Here is a 12069-nt window from a genome sequence, read left to right on the forward strand (position 1 = left end):
GCTTACTTCTGAGTCAGCATACATAGAATGGGGCTACAAGACTGCAAGTCTATCCACACTTACCTTGGAGTAAGCCCCTCTGACTATAATGTCTTCAGAGTAGACATAGCTAGGATGGGGCTGTAAATGACTCTCCAGGGGGACTTATGGAAAGAACTGACACCATCTCCCTTGCAAGAAAAGCATCCCCAGAGGAGCCTTCCTCCTGCATACATCTGAGGCTATCCCAGGACTGCATATACTAAACAGCAACAACTTCCCCAGCAGAGCAACCCAGTTGAACTCGGTCAAGCTCCGCCCGCTTCCTGCCTTTACCTCTCTTCTCAGGGGGTGGTCCCTTGAGCTGCTCCTCTCACGTAACGTGGGGGCGTGGCTTGCTGGCCGCCGCCGGGGCCTGGGACCCGGATGGCCGTTTAGTCGGTGCTTGGACGCCGAGGCTGCCACATCGGGCCTTGGATAAATTACAAAGTAGGGGGAGGGGGGACAGTGTAATCCGCCTCCATCCTCTGTCTACGGTTCCCTTCCGGCCCCGGGAAGCTCGTATCCGGATAGAGCGGACCGAGCCCGATCAGACGAGGTGGGTATGGGGCTGGTTCGTTCCTGGGAAGCCTCCGTTGGACCTTCCAGAAAGCGGCGCTGGTGCTGGGAAGGAGAGTGGGTCGGGCTGAGCCGGTAGAACGTTCAGGCCTCCGCCATCTTGTCCCCTGCTTCATCCTTCTCTGTCCGTTTCCCAACTGAATCCGCAGCCATCCTCTCTGCAGGGGCGCCCTCCGCTCCCCTCGACAGCCCTTCCCTTCCCAGAACACCGGCCTTGTTGCTCCTGGAGGGTTATTTGCCTGGTCGAGGGGTGGCTGGCTGCTTAATAGGTACCCCAGTTGAGCCGCCTACAAAGGTGAGAGAGGGTGGCTACAGAAAGGGGCGCCCTTGTCTTGAGCCTCCAACACCCCAGTCCCAAGCTTGCCCCCCCTTAGGGGGCACAAAACCAAACAAGGGGAGGGGCTGGCATTGCCAGGGGTCAGTAGCAGGCCTTGGGGAGCCTGAGGCTTCAGTTATGGCCCCCCTTTTGTCGTCCCCCCAAATTATGGGGTTCAAGACCCCCATGAATTGGGGAATGGGAGGCATTCCCTTTTAAAGGGAGACATGAGTCGGGGGGGGAGTGGAAATAAATATATGGGGTGGTCCTGGGGCAGGTGCTGAATGCGGGGGGGGGGGTGTATATGACCTTAAGCCATTTAATCCTCCTGTATCCATCTTTATGGGACTTTTTAAGAAATACTGAGATTGTATTTGGGCGGGAGAGGGAGATTGGGGGGTCTCAGTGGCATTGAGAGGGAAGCAAGAAATGTCTTATCTCTTTCCTCCCCCCTCCCCATGTTTTTATTTATTTCATACCTTTCAGAGATCCTCCATCCAAGCTAAGATGGTATCTAAATCAAGATTAAGCTGGAGAAAGGGAGTCCACTTGCATTTTTGATAGAGAAGGAGTCTCAAATTTAGGGATCTGGTCTAAATCCAAACATGCCCCCCTCTTTTTTGCATTATTTCCCTAACATACATTTATGTATTAATTCATTCATTTATTCAGTTTGTATTTATTTGGAATGGAGGGATGTGATCTTTCCCAAATCTGAAATGTCACTGTGGGGAGGGGGGGGAGGATTGGATCAACTCTTTCCCATCTAGCATACCTTCAGACTAGTATCTCTACATTTGAGATTCATGATGCTGCTAAAATAAGAGGATGAAATTAATTGAAGCCTCCCCTTTTTTAAATTGTAAAGGCCTTTTTGATTAATAGAGATGATTATCAGATCTTCCTAGAAAAATCTGAACCCACTGAAGGGAGGGAGGGAGGGAGGGAGGGATGAATGATCTAATGGAAATGGGTTTTTTTAAAGTGTGATATTGTCATGTCCCTGAGGTTTGCAGTAGATAAGCTTCGCTCATTAATTTAACAGTCTGTCCTTGGGTTTGGAATTCAATTTATTAGTTTAAAAACCAGATGTTAGGGAAAAATCCAAAACTGGGAATAGATGGGGGGTAAGGAGGTGTGGCAGGTGTCTTAGTAATGTTATAGAGCTGTACTATTCTAATATTTGAAGAGGGTACTAAAGCAAGCCACTTCCATTACATGCTTAGAAGATACTGCTTCTTGATTTGCAAGGGGAGATCTGATAGATGATATTGAAGCTGCCATGAAGTTACAGCCATGTTGGTTATGAGATGAGCCATTTGAGGCTCTTGTTTAAAAAAATTCTAATTTGTTGCAGCTGCAGTTCAAAATCAAAGCCTCTTAACAGCAAGGCAGGTCTTATTGTGGGGTGGGCAGTGAAAATCTGGGCATGTTGGTACTTAGACTGTCAGCATCGGATGCTTGGAGGGGTGTGCGCGCATTTTAATCCAGTCTCTAGAAAATCTGTTTAGGAAAAATTAATGAATCTCTGAGGGAAGCACTGAAATGAGGGGTGTGCCTTTGGGAGATGTTGCTGTGGCTGGTTAATCGAAAGCCCTGTTTGTTATAAAATTCTAAGGGCAGAATTAGTGGGGAGGCAGAAGAATCAACATGCCTTGAGGTATTACCATATAGTACAGGGGCCTCAAAATATGGGGCACCTTTGCAGTCTATGTGCTGGTGGTATTTGGGTATGCCTGCTTCTTTTCAAAAATGGCACTGCCCAAATGAATTTAGCCTAAAAATGAAGTTCAAATTTCCCAGCATTGTGATCCGGAGGGTGGGGTGATGGTAAGGGAGCTAATATGGCTCCCTTTCATTTGAGAGCCACAGGTCTCTAAAGGGGCTGATTTCCAAAATGCAGGCTGTATTTTATGAGGGAACTCATTTCCCACTTGAGAGTATACCCTAAAATATTGGATAACAGTGCTTTCTGATGACTCCATGACAGATTCCACTGAGCTCATGAAAAGGGTATCATAATTTCACTATAGGATTAGAGATCAAATTAAATTGCAGCATCTAGCACTTGCATTGCAGGATAAGTGAATTTGCCGTTATTTGCATCTGTCCTAAATATTAAGATCTCTGTTACAGCATTGCTGATATAGTGAGGTAGATTGAGGGTGCAGCCCTGGGATGCGATCAGTTTCATTCCCCCGTTTGTGCATAGTCTTGAATTCCAGTTTTTATGTGATCATTTTTGGAGCTGAATTCAGAGAGGCTGTGAGTGGGGATCTGATGAGGCAGCGGTTGTCTGTTTCCCCGGTTTGTTAAAACCATCTTGAAAATGGTGGTTGTAGGAAGACTGCCTCCTGTTATGATAATAGAATTTAGGGGTTTGCTTTTTCATTGTAATGATTTCTGATTTCAGATCTCTTTGGGAGGGGCTAATTGAAGATATGTTAACAAGAAAAAGCAATATATATTTGGACTAGCAGTGTTCGCTGCCTTTGAAGTCTATTCCTCTCTAATGCAGCTTTGGGATTCTGCAGATAAATTGAATATATTAATTATTAATGCTTGCTGATTCAGTATTAGGGTGGCTTTAAAATGAGGGGGGAGTTTTTCTGTCTTTTCCTCATCAGCCAATAAAAAAACAATAAATAGAGGCACAGTCACTTGAATTATTAAACATGCCAATTTATAAACTCCTTAAACATGTGGATTTCTATTTAAATGAGTAACTGATACTTAGAAGGATGGTATACAGTTAAGGTGGAAAAGAATGGGAGATTTATATTCCAGAAAGACTGTAAAAATAATGAATTTTTAACATCATTAGCTGCTACTAGTATGATGAGCTATTTTTAAAACTGCTATTGGCTTGTTTTTGCTCAGGTGCCATTATATCTGGTGTGGAGTGCTGGGGGAATTGAGCATTTTAGCTATGCATTGTGGAGTATGAAGAGGGCCATGGTATATTCAGTGCCTTTCCAAAAGATCATAGCAAGGTGGAACAGTTCAATTCAATGCCATTGTGTTAAAACAGTTTTTAACGAGCAGCAAACAAAAATAATCTCTTAAATTTGATTGAAATGAAAATCTTTGACTTCTGTTGTTTCACTTAAGGTGGCCACTCATGTTATTTAAAGAGGCAAGTATGCCATAAATCAATGCATTGAGTTTGTGGTGTAGTGGATTTAGAATGGTGACACTAATTCAGATGTTTAGATATTTAATTAATTTAAGTCATTCGCAAATAAAATCACTCTGATCCACCTAAGGGACATATGGACAATCAAGTGGGTGTTGTGGGCACAGTTCCAGTCCTGATCCAGCTGCAGGTAATAAAACAGATCAATTGTTTGAAACAGGGAGCAGAGATCTCTCTTGTCTGTCATCTCTTCCCCCCCCCCCCCCCAAAAAAAAGAAAAGTTCAATTGCAGAGGGTTGTCTGGACATCAAAATGTTTATAGATTGAAACATCTGGCTCTTGGCTGAACCAGCACTGCACCTGCGCAAAAGTATTGTACCACAATGGATGGATTGTGCCTGTGCAAAAGTGCCAACATAGCCATCAATAACTTAGGGGGATCCAGTGTACTTGGTTTAGCTGACTTGTGCTAAAATATGCAGAAAGAAAAAGGGAGACCTATCCAAAAATAGTTAAAATAAGATTGTTGAAAGCCCAGTGCCTTTTGGCATACTACCTTATTATAATTAGACCCCATACTTACTGTGAAATACACAAGTTGAGGTACACAATTTGTTACTCTTACAATCAGTATTTAGTTGGTATTTAGCCAAAGTAGTACCATAATGTAAAATAAAAAATACGTGAAAACACTTGGTAGTAGAGCAGACTTATTTTAAAAACTTACCCAAGCCTCCTAAGAGCACAGTCCTATCTAACTTTCCAGCACTGATGCAACTTCAGGATAAGGGAGCAAACAGTCTCTTACCTTCAGGTAAGGTAAAGTCCCTGAATGCCAGCCATCACAGGTTGCAATGCGTGTCTTATTGATAGTGATGCACTGGTGCTGAACAGTTGGATAGGATTGGGCCCTAAAAAAATCATAAATTTCAAGAAATATACATTAAACTGCATAAAATACAAGAAGATAGATGGTTTACAGTAAATCACTTAAACACCAATATGATAAAATGACTTGGTACTACCTATGTACAGCTGGATGGGGGCAGCGTTGGAGTTGTAGTACAGACCTCCTGGGAGGTATTTTCACAGCAGCAGTTGTTTGGCATTAAATGTTGCACATAGTTTTAATAAAAAGTCTTTGAAGCTCAGATTCTGGAATTCCTGCATTCTTGAATTGAATAGCTTCATATTCTTCTTTAAATGGTGTGCTCCCTGGGGCATTTGGTGGGCCGCTGTGAGATACAGGAAGTTGGACTAGATGGGCCTATGGCCTGATCCAGTGGGGCTGTTCTTATGTTCTTAAATCAAAACTGTTATTGAGTGGAAGCAACCATTGTACCTTCAGTAGGAATATTTATGCATTGATCACATGTCCTATTCATTGATCAGGTGCCCATACAGTAATTTTTGATAGCATTTTCAATGATATGCTTACAACTTTACTGTAAAGTACAACTTTAATTCCAGCAAGATGGCACTTTGCAAACAGGCATGTAGTGAGTGTTATGCTTTAGATATTGGAGGCCTTAACTTTGTCACATGCCTGATAATGGATTAGTCACCTCTGGAATCTTAATTTCCCCCTCGCCTGCGTTACATATTTAGAATTCTAAGTGGAAGTATACAGTTCTCTGCATCCATGAAGATATTGCCACCCCTTTAAAAAGAAATATTCAAAGGATGGCAACCACCCCCCCCCCATGCTCCCGAATTTTGATTGATAAGTCAACTTCAAAACATTTGTTCTTCCACATAAGATTGTCTGTTGTTAGGTGTTAGACTAAACAGCCACCGGGTAGATGGGACTCGTCAGCCTAGGAAGGCAGCTCATCTAAGAGAAGGAAACTCTGACCTCAAACCTCCACTGCCTTGTGGCTACATCCAGTTCTGGAAAAGGCTTCAGGAGTCAACCTCGAGGCAAAATCAGGAGCCGGAGTCCCTTAGGCAGTTCATGGCTGAACACAGTCACGTTCTGGCAACTCCTGCGACGCTGCTGGAACCAACCGTATTGGCTTCTGCCTTTCCATTGGACCATTCCAGCGACGTGGAGAGGGGGGATTTGCTGCATGGGTAACAGCCTATCCTCCATACCTTCTTTACCCAGGCTTCGCGCACTGGAGAGGACACTCCAACTTCGCCATACGGCGTCGGCACAACACGGGAAGCAGCAGTTTACCGGTTATAAGTCTTTGCTCGATTGGCGTAGAGCATGACGCCAGGGGCTGCTTCCGACGGTGGGAGAGATCATTGCATCTCATTGGGCAGCTACCGCCCGCCTTAAGCTGGGCAGTCCCCAGCCAGTAAGGTGTTGCCTCGCCACGGTCCGTTAACCTCATGGGGTGCGTGGGGTTTAGGGTGAAAACCGACAAGCGGATCGACAACTCTGCACCATGCAACAGAAAACAGAAAACTACTGCCCTAAAGCTGGGCACCTGGAACGTTAGGACAATGACACCTGGCTTCTCTGATGACCTGCAAGAAATAGACGATGCACGCAAAACAGCTGTCATCGACATGGAGCTGAGCAGACTGCAGATGGACATCGTCGCCCTTCAAGAGACTAGGCTGCCAGATTCCGGATCTGTCAAGGAGAGAAATTTCTCATTTTTCTGGCAGGGAAAACCACCAAACGAAACCAGGGAACATGGTGTTGGCTTTGCGGTCAGAAATACCCTGCTGAAATCCATCATCCCACCTACTGTGGGAAGTGAAAGAATTTTGTCCCTGCAGCTCCAGTCATCAGCAGGACCTATCACTCTCATCAGTGCTTATGCACCAACTCTGTCGTCTCCAGCAGAAGCCAAAGACAAATTCTATGATGACCTGGCCACCACTGTCAAGAAAATCCCTGTAAAAGAGCCATTGTTCATCCTCGGCGATTTCAATGCTAGAGTTGGTGCTGATAACAGTTCATGGCCCACTTGCTTAGGTCAGTTTGGCACTGGGAGGATGAACGAAAATGGCCAACGCCTGCTAGAGTTTTGCTGTCATCACGGTCTCTGTGTCAGCAACACATTCTTCAACACAAAGCCCCAACATAGAGTCTCTTGGAGACATCCAAGATCAAAGCACTGGCACCAGCTCGACCTGATCCTCACCAGACGCTCCAGCCTTCCCAGCATCAAGATCACACGCAGTTATCATGGTGCTGCCTGCGACACTGACCACTCCCTGGTGTGCAGCAGAGTGAAACTGCAAACAAAGCGACTGTATCACACGAAAAAGGAAGGAAGACCTCGCATTGATACCAGCAAGACCCGGGATCAGAGAAAAGTGGAGGAATTTGCACAAGCGCTTGAGGAATCTCTTCCAGGCCCGGCCGATGCAAACGCATCCAACAGATGGGAACATTTCAAGAATACCGTTTACAACACCGCCTTGTCCATATTCGGCAAGAAGACCAACAAGGCGGCAGACTGGTTTGAAGCCCACTCTGAGGAGTTGACGCCAGTCATTGAGGAAAAGAGGAGAGCTCAAGCAGCATACAAGGCCTGTCCCAGTGAGCGCAACCTGCAGGTCCTACGAACTGCTCGCAGCAAAGTCCAACAGACTGCCAGGAGATGTGCTAACGACTACTGGCTCCAGCTCTGTTCCGAGATACAGATAGCAGCTGACACGGGCAACATCAAGGGGATGTATGATGGTATCAAGCAGGCCCTAGGTCCAACACAGAAGAAAATTGCCCCTCTGAAGTCTGCCACAGGCGAGGTCATCCAGGATCGGGCGCAGCAGATGGAACGCTGGGTGCAGCACTACTCTGAGCTATATTCCAGAGAAAATGTAGTCACCGAAGAAGCACTGAACAACATTGAGTGCCTGCCTGTGCTGGAAGAGCTTGACAGTGAACCAACCCTAGAAGAACTTCACGTGGCCCTGGACTCCCTTGCCTTTGGCAAGGCACCTGGAAAAGACAGCATCCCTGCTGAAGTCCTAAAATGCTGCAAAGAGATCATCGTCACTGAGCTGCATGAAATCCTCTGTCTCTGCTGGAGAGAAGGTGAAGTACCTCAAGACATGAGGGATGCAAACATCATCACGCTGTACAAGAACAAAGGTGACAGGGGTGACTGCAACAACTACCGCGGCATCTCTCTCCTTAGTGTTGTAGGAAAGCTGTTTGCCCGAGTTGTACTAAAGAGGCTCCAGGTACTTGCAGAGAGCGTCTATCCAGAATCGCAGTGTGGATTCCGAGCCAACAGGTCCACCACTGATATGGTATTCTCCCTTAGACAACTGCAGGAGAAATGCAGGGAACAACGACAGCCACTCTTTATAGCCTTCATAGATCTCACAAAGGCTTTCGACCTGGTCAGCAGAGACGGCCTCTTCAAGATTCTCCCCAAGATTGGATGTCCACCCAGGCTCCTCAGCATCATCAGATCTTTCCACAAGGACATGAAGGGCACTGTTGTCTTCGATGGCTCCACATCAGACCCTTTTGACATCCGAAGCGGAGTGAAGCAGGGCTGTGTTCTTGCACCAACCTTGTTTGGGATTTTCTTCGCTGTCCTGCTGAAGCAGGCCTTTGGAACTGCAACAGAAGGCATCTATCTCCGGACCAGATCAGACGGAAAGCTCTTCAACCTCTCCAGACTGAGAGCAAAATCCAAAGTCCAGCTGAAATGTCTGCGTGACTTCCTCTTTGCCGACGATGCAGCTGTCACTACCCACTCTGCCAAAGATCTCCAGCAGCTCATGGATCGTTTTAGCAAGGCCTGCCAAGATTTTGGACTGACAATCAGCCTGAAGAAAACACAGGTCATGGTTCAGGATGTGGACTCACCTCCCTGCATTACAATCTCTGAGCATGAACTGGAGGTTGTCCATGACTTTGTGTACCTTGGCTCAACGATCTCCGACACTCATTCTCTCGATACTGAGCTAAACAAGCGCATCGGTAAAGCAGCTACCACGTTTTCCAGACTCACAAAGAGAGTCTGGTCCAACAAGAAGCTGACGGAACATACCAAGATCCAGGTCTACAGAGCTTGCGTCCTGAGTACACTTCTGTACTGCAGCGAGTCATGGACTCTTCGCTCACAACAGGAGAGGAAACTGAGCGCTTTCCACATGCGCTGCCTCCGACGCATCCTCGGCATCACCTGGCAGGACAAAGTTCCAAACAACACAGTCCTGGAACGTGCTGGAATCCCTAGCATGTATTCACTGCTGAAACAGAGACGCCTGCGTTGGCTTGGTCATGTCGTGAGAATGGATGATGGCCGGATCCCAAAGGATCTCCTCTATGGAGAACTCGTGCAAGGAAAGCGCCCTACAGGTAGACCACAGCTGCGATACAAGGACATCTGCAAGAGGGATCTGAAGGCCTTAGGGATGGACCTCAACAAGTGGGAAACCCTGGCCTCTGAGCGGCCCGCTTGGAGGCAGGCTGTGCAGCATGGCCTTTCCCAGTTTGAAGAGACACTTTGCCAACAGTCTGAGGCTAAGAGGCAAAGAAGGAAGGCCCATAGCCAGGGAGACAGACCAGGGACAGACTGCACTTGCTCCCGGTGTGGAAGGGATTGTCACTCCCGGATTGGCCTTTTTAGCCACACTAGACGCTGTGCCAGAACCACCTTTCAGAGCGCGATACCATAGTCTTTCGAGACTGAAGGTTGCCAATACCTGTTAGGTGTCCAGTTAGCTCAGTGTTGGGGTGCTTGGTTAGTTTTCTGGTGGCATGGGAAACTCAATGTACATTCAGTGTATTTGAACCTCCCTCAACACAATGAGGCAAACTTAACGCTCCTTTCACATGCATACTTAATTTAACATGAGAGCCACTTCAGTGTGGCTCAGACACCTTATGGTCAGACACCTTATGGCAGGGCACATGTGCATGGGGAGATAAATCACAGCAGTATTTCCCATAGTTGTTACCCTCGGAATGTCAGTTCTATGGGAAAGACCTATGTGATTGTACTATTCACTTGCACATCTCTGTAGTGTGGGGTTACACTATGCTGATACAGCTCCCATGCTACAGGGTTTATGTGTGAAGAGGGGCCTGCTTCTCAAGGAAGAGAGCTTATGATGAGTTCTTTTTAAGGTAGGCTGGCAATAAATTCAGCTTAAAGAGTCGCCTCAAATAGTCAAGTTGTTCAATATGTTGCTACCTAAATTATACATCAGTGGATGGTTTGTGACATTTGATAAAGAGAGTTCACTATTGCAAGTCATGGTGATTATCATTAGCTTAAATGTGTAATCTCTATTAAAAAAAACTCTTAAAACTATTCTTCACAAATTAAGCTATTAGCTGTGATAGCTGAAACAAACTTCCATGTCTAGAACCAGTATATCCAAATACCAGATGCTGGGGAAAGCGGTCATTTCTGTACCTTGCTTGAATGCTTTTAGACATAGCCAGCTGGCCACTTTTGAAAACTGTTGGGTCAGGTGAACCGCTAGGCAAGAATTTTATGTGGCCCTTCCATAATTAAAGAAAACTGCAGTAGTTGCGAACTATAAATAGAAAAAAAAACAGATAGTTTGTTCTAATCGTAAGTGTGGGTATGTGTTCAAAATCCTGTGGAGTCAGTTTTTCAGATCAGAAGGCCTAGAGCAGTGGGCCAAATAGAACTCATACAATAGGTCAAATAGAATTTATTGCACCTTCTGAGGGCTGGAAGTGATGTCATTAAGCGGGAAGTGACGTTAAGCAGGTGATTAGAAATAAGCACTTCCTCTTAGGAACACACAGCAAATGAAAGAAGAGAAAAATATGCAAATCTTGATCATATTTTCAAGATATGGGCGCTACTTTCAGTAGTGCCTCTTCTGCCACGCTGCCACTTCATACCTCAGTAACTGATAGATGCTCAGGAGTAGCAGTGCCGCTGAAAAGGAAGCCCACATGATGATTGGGCTCTCCCAGTGCCTCAAAAGTTTCCCCCTTTCTCAGCCCCTCTTTGTCTTCTTGCTCATATCATTCCTTGCCTTCTAAGGCCTCCTTCTATCTTTCCCTCCCAACTCCTTGGCAGAAGGGGCGCTGCTAAAAGCATGATGCCAGGAGAAAATTATCATGTGGGCTGCCGTTTCAGCAGTGACACCTCAGCAGAAACGACACTGCTGAAAGGGTGGCCCACGTAGTGATTGAGCTCTTCCAGTGCTTTCCTTTCAGCAGTGCAGCTTCTACCAATGTGTCACTTTGCTACCTAGTAGCTGAGAGCAGCCAATGGTGGTACTGAAAAAGCCCAGTTATCTTGGGGGCTGGATAAAGAGGTTCTGTCAACTGAATCCAACCCACAAGCCTTTCTGTGACAACCCATCAGGGCCTTTGAGAGGAATTTTATCAGGGGGTACAAAGTTTTGGGCCCCTTTGCAAATGGGGGAGGATTGAAACAGAGCGGGGGAGGGTGATGACAGGTGAGAAGAAGGGGGCAGGGTGGGGTGAGCGTGAAGACAGCTGGAAAAGTCTCTGGAGCCCAGATTTACCCATCCATGTGGCATCGGCAATTAGATACAGTAATATGGAAAACCAAATACACTCCTCTCTAAAATCTTTTAAATATAGAAAATTATGCAGAAAATTAGTGTCATCGTATTTGGGCTCACACTAGAATGGAAAGTGTCCTGTGTGTGCCAAAACTTGCTTCTGCAACAGCTATACCCTTTCAGCTGTGTCCCTGAGCTCCTATACCCTCCTTCATGGTAAGCAGATCCACAAGCCAATGAGCTGCTATAGCAGTCCAGTCTCCTCCCAGATTTGACACTGTTAATGAGTGTCATGTATGCATTCCTCAGCCCAGCGTTTATGGCTTGCCAGTAACTGCAGTAGCTGCAGCCACACACTCATGGTAGTATCCCCAACAAGTCTGAGTCGATAGGAAAATGTAAGATCCCAGGAAATTTTGCGACCCCTTTCTTTGGCTCCTGGGTCCTCTTTTTGACCCTGGGTACAAATTACCCCCTCTCCTCGTCCCTACTCCTGATCTAGAGGGTGTGGAAGAATCCACACTTTAAAACCAACTGTTGATATTTTTTCTTATACTGAACTATTGCCTCCTTGAGAAAG

General features: G+C 46.1%; 1 protein-coding gene across 2 annotated transcripts in view; it reads left to right on the forward strand.

The window, feature by feature from the left end:
* Nucleotides 1-416: 416 nt before the first annotated feature.
* PRRC2A (proline rich coiled-coil 2A) overlaps nucleotides 417-12069 on the forward strand; it is a 38104-nt gene continuing 26451 nt past the window's right edge. For both annotated transcript variants that reach the window (XM_066613336.1, XM_066613337.1), the window contains exon 1: nucleotides 417-577. The gene's annotated coding sequence lies outside the window, so the exon portion shown is untranslated. The remainder of the gene's footprint in view (nucleotides 578-12069) is intronic.

Source organism: Tiliqua scincoides, chromosome 2 (assembly GCF_035046505.1).
Source record: "Tiliqua scincoides isolate rTilSci1 chromosome 2, rTilSci1.hap2, whole genome shotgun sequence".
In the NCBI taxonomy this organism is placed as follows: Eukaryota; Metazoa; Chordata; class Lepidosauria; order Squamata; family Scincidae; genus Tiliqua; species Tiliqua scincoides.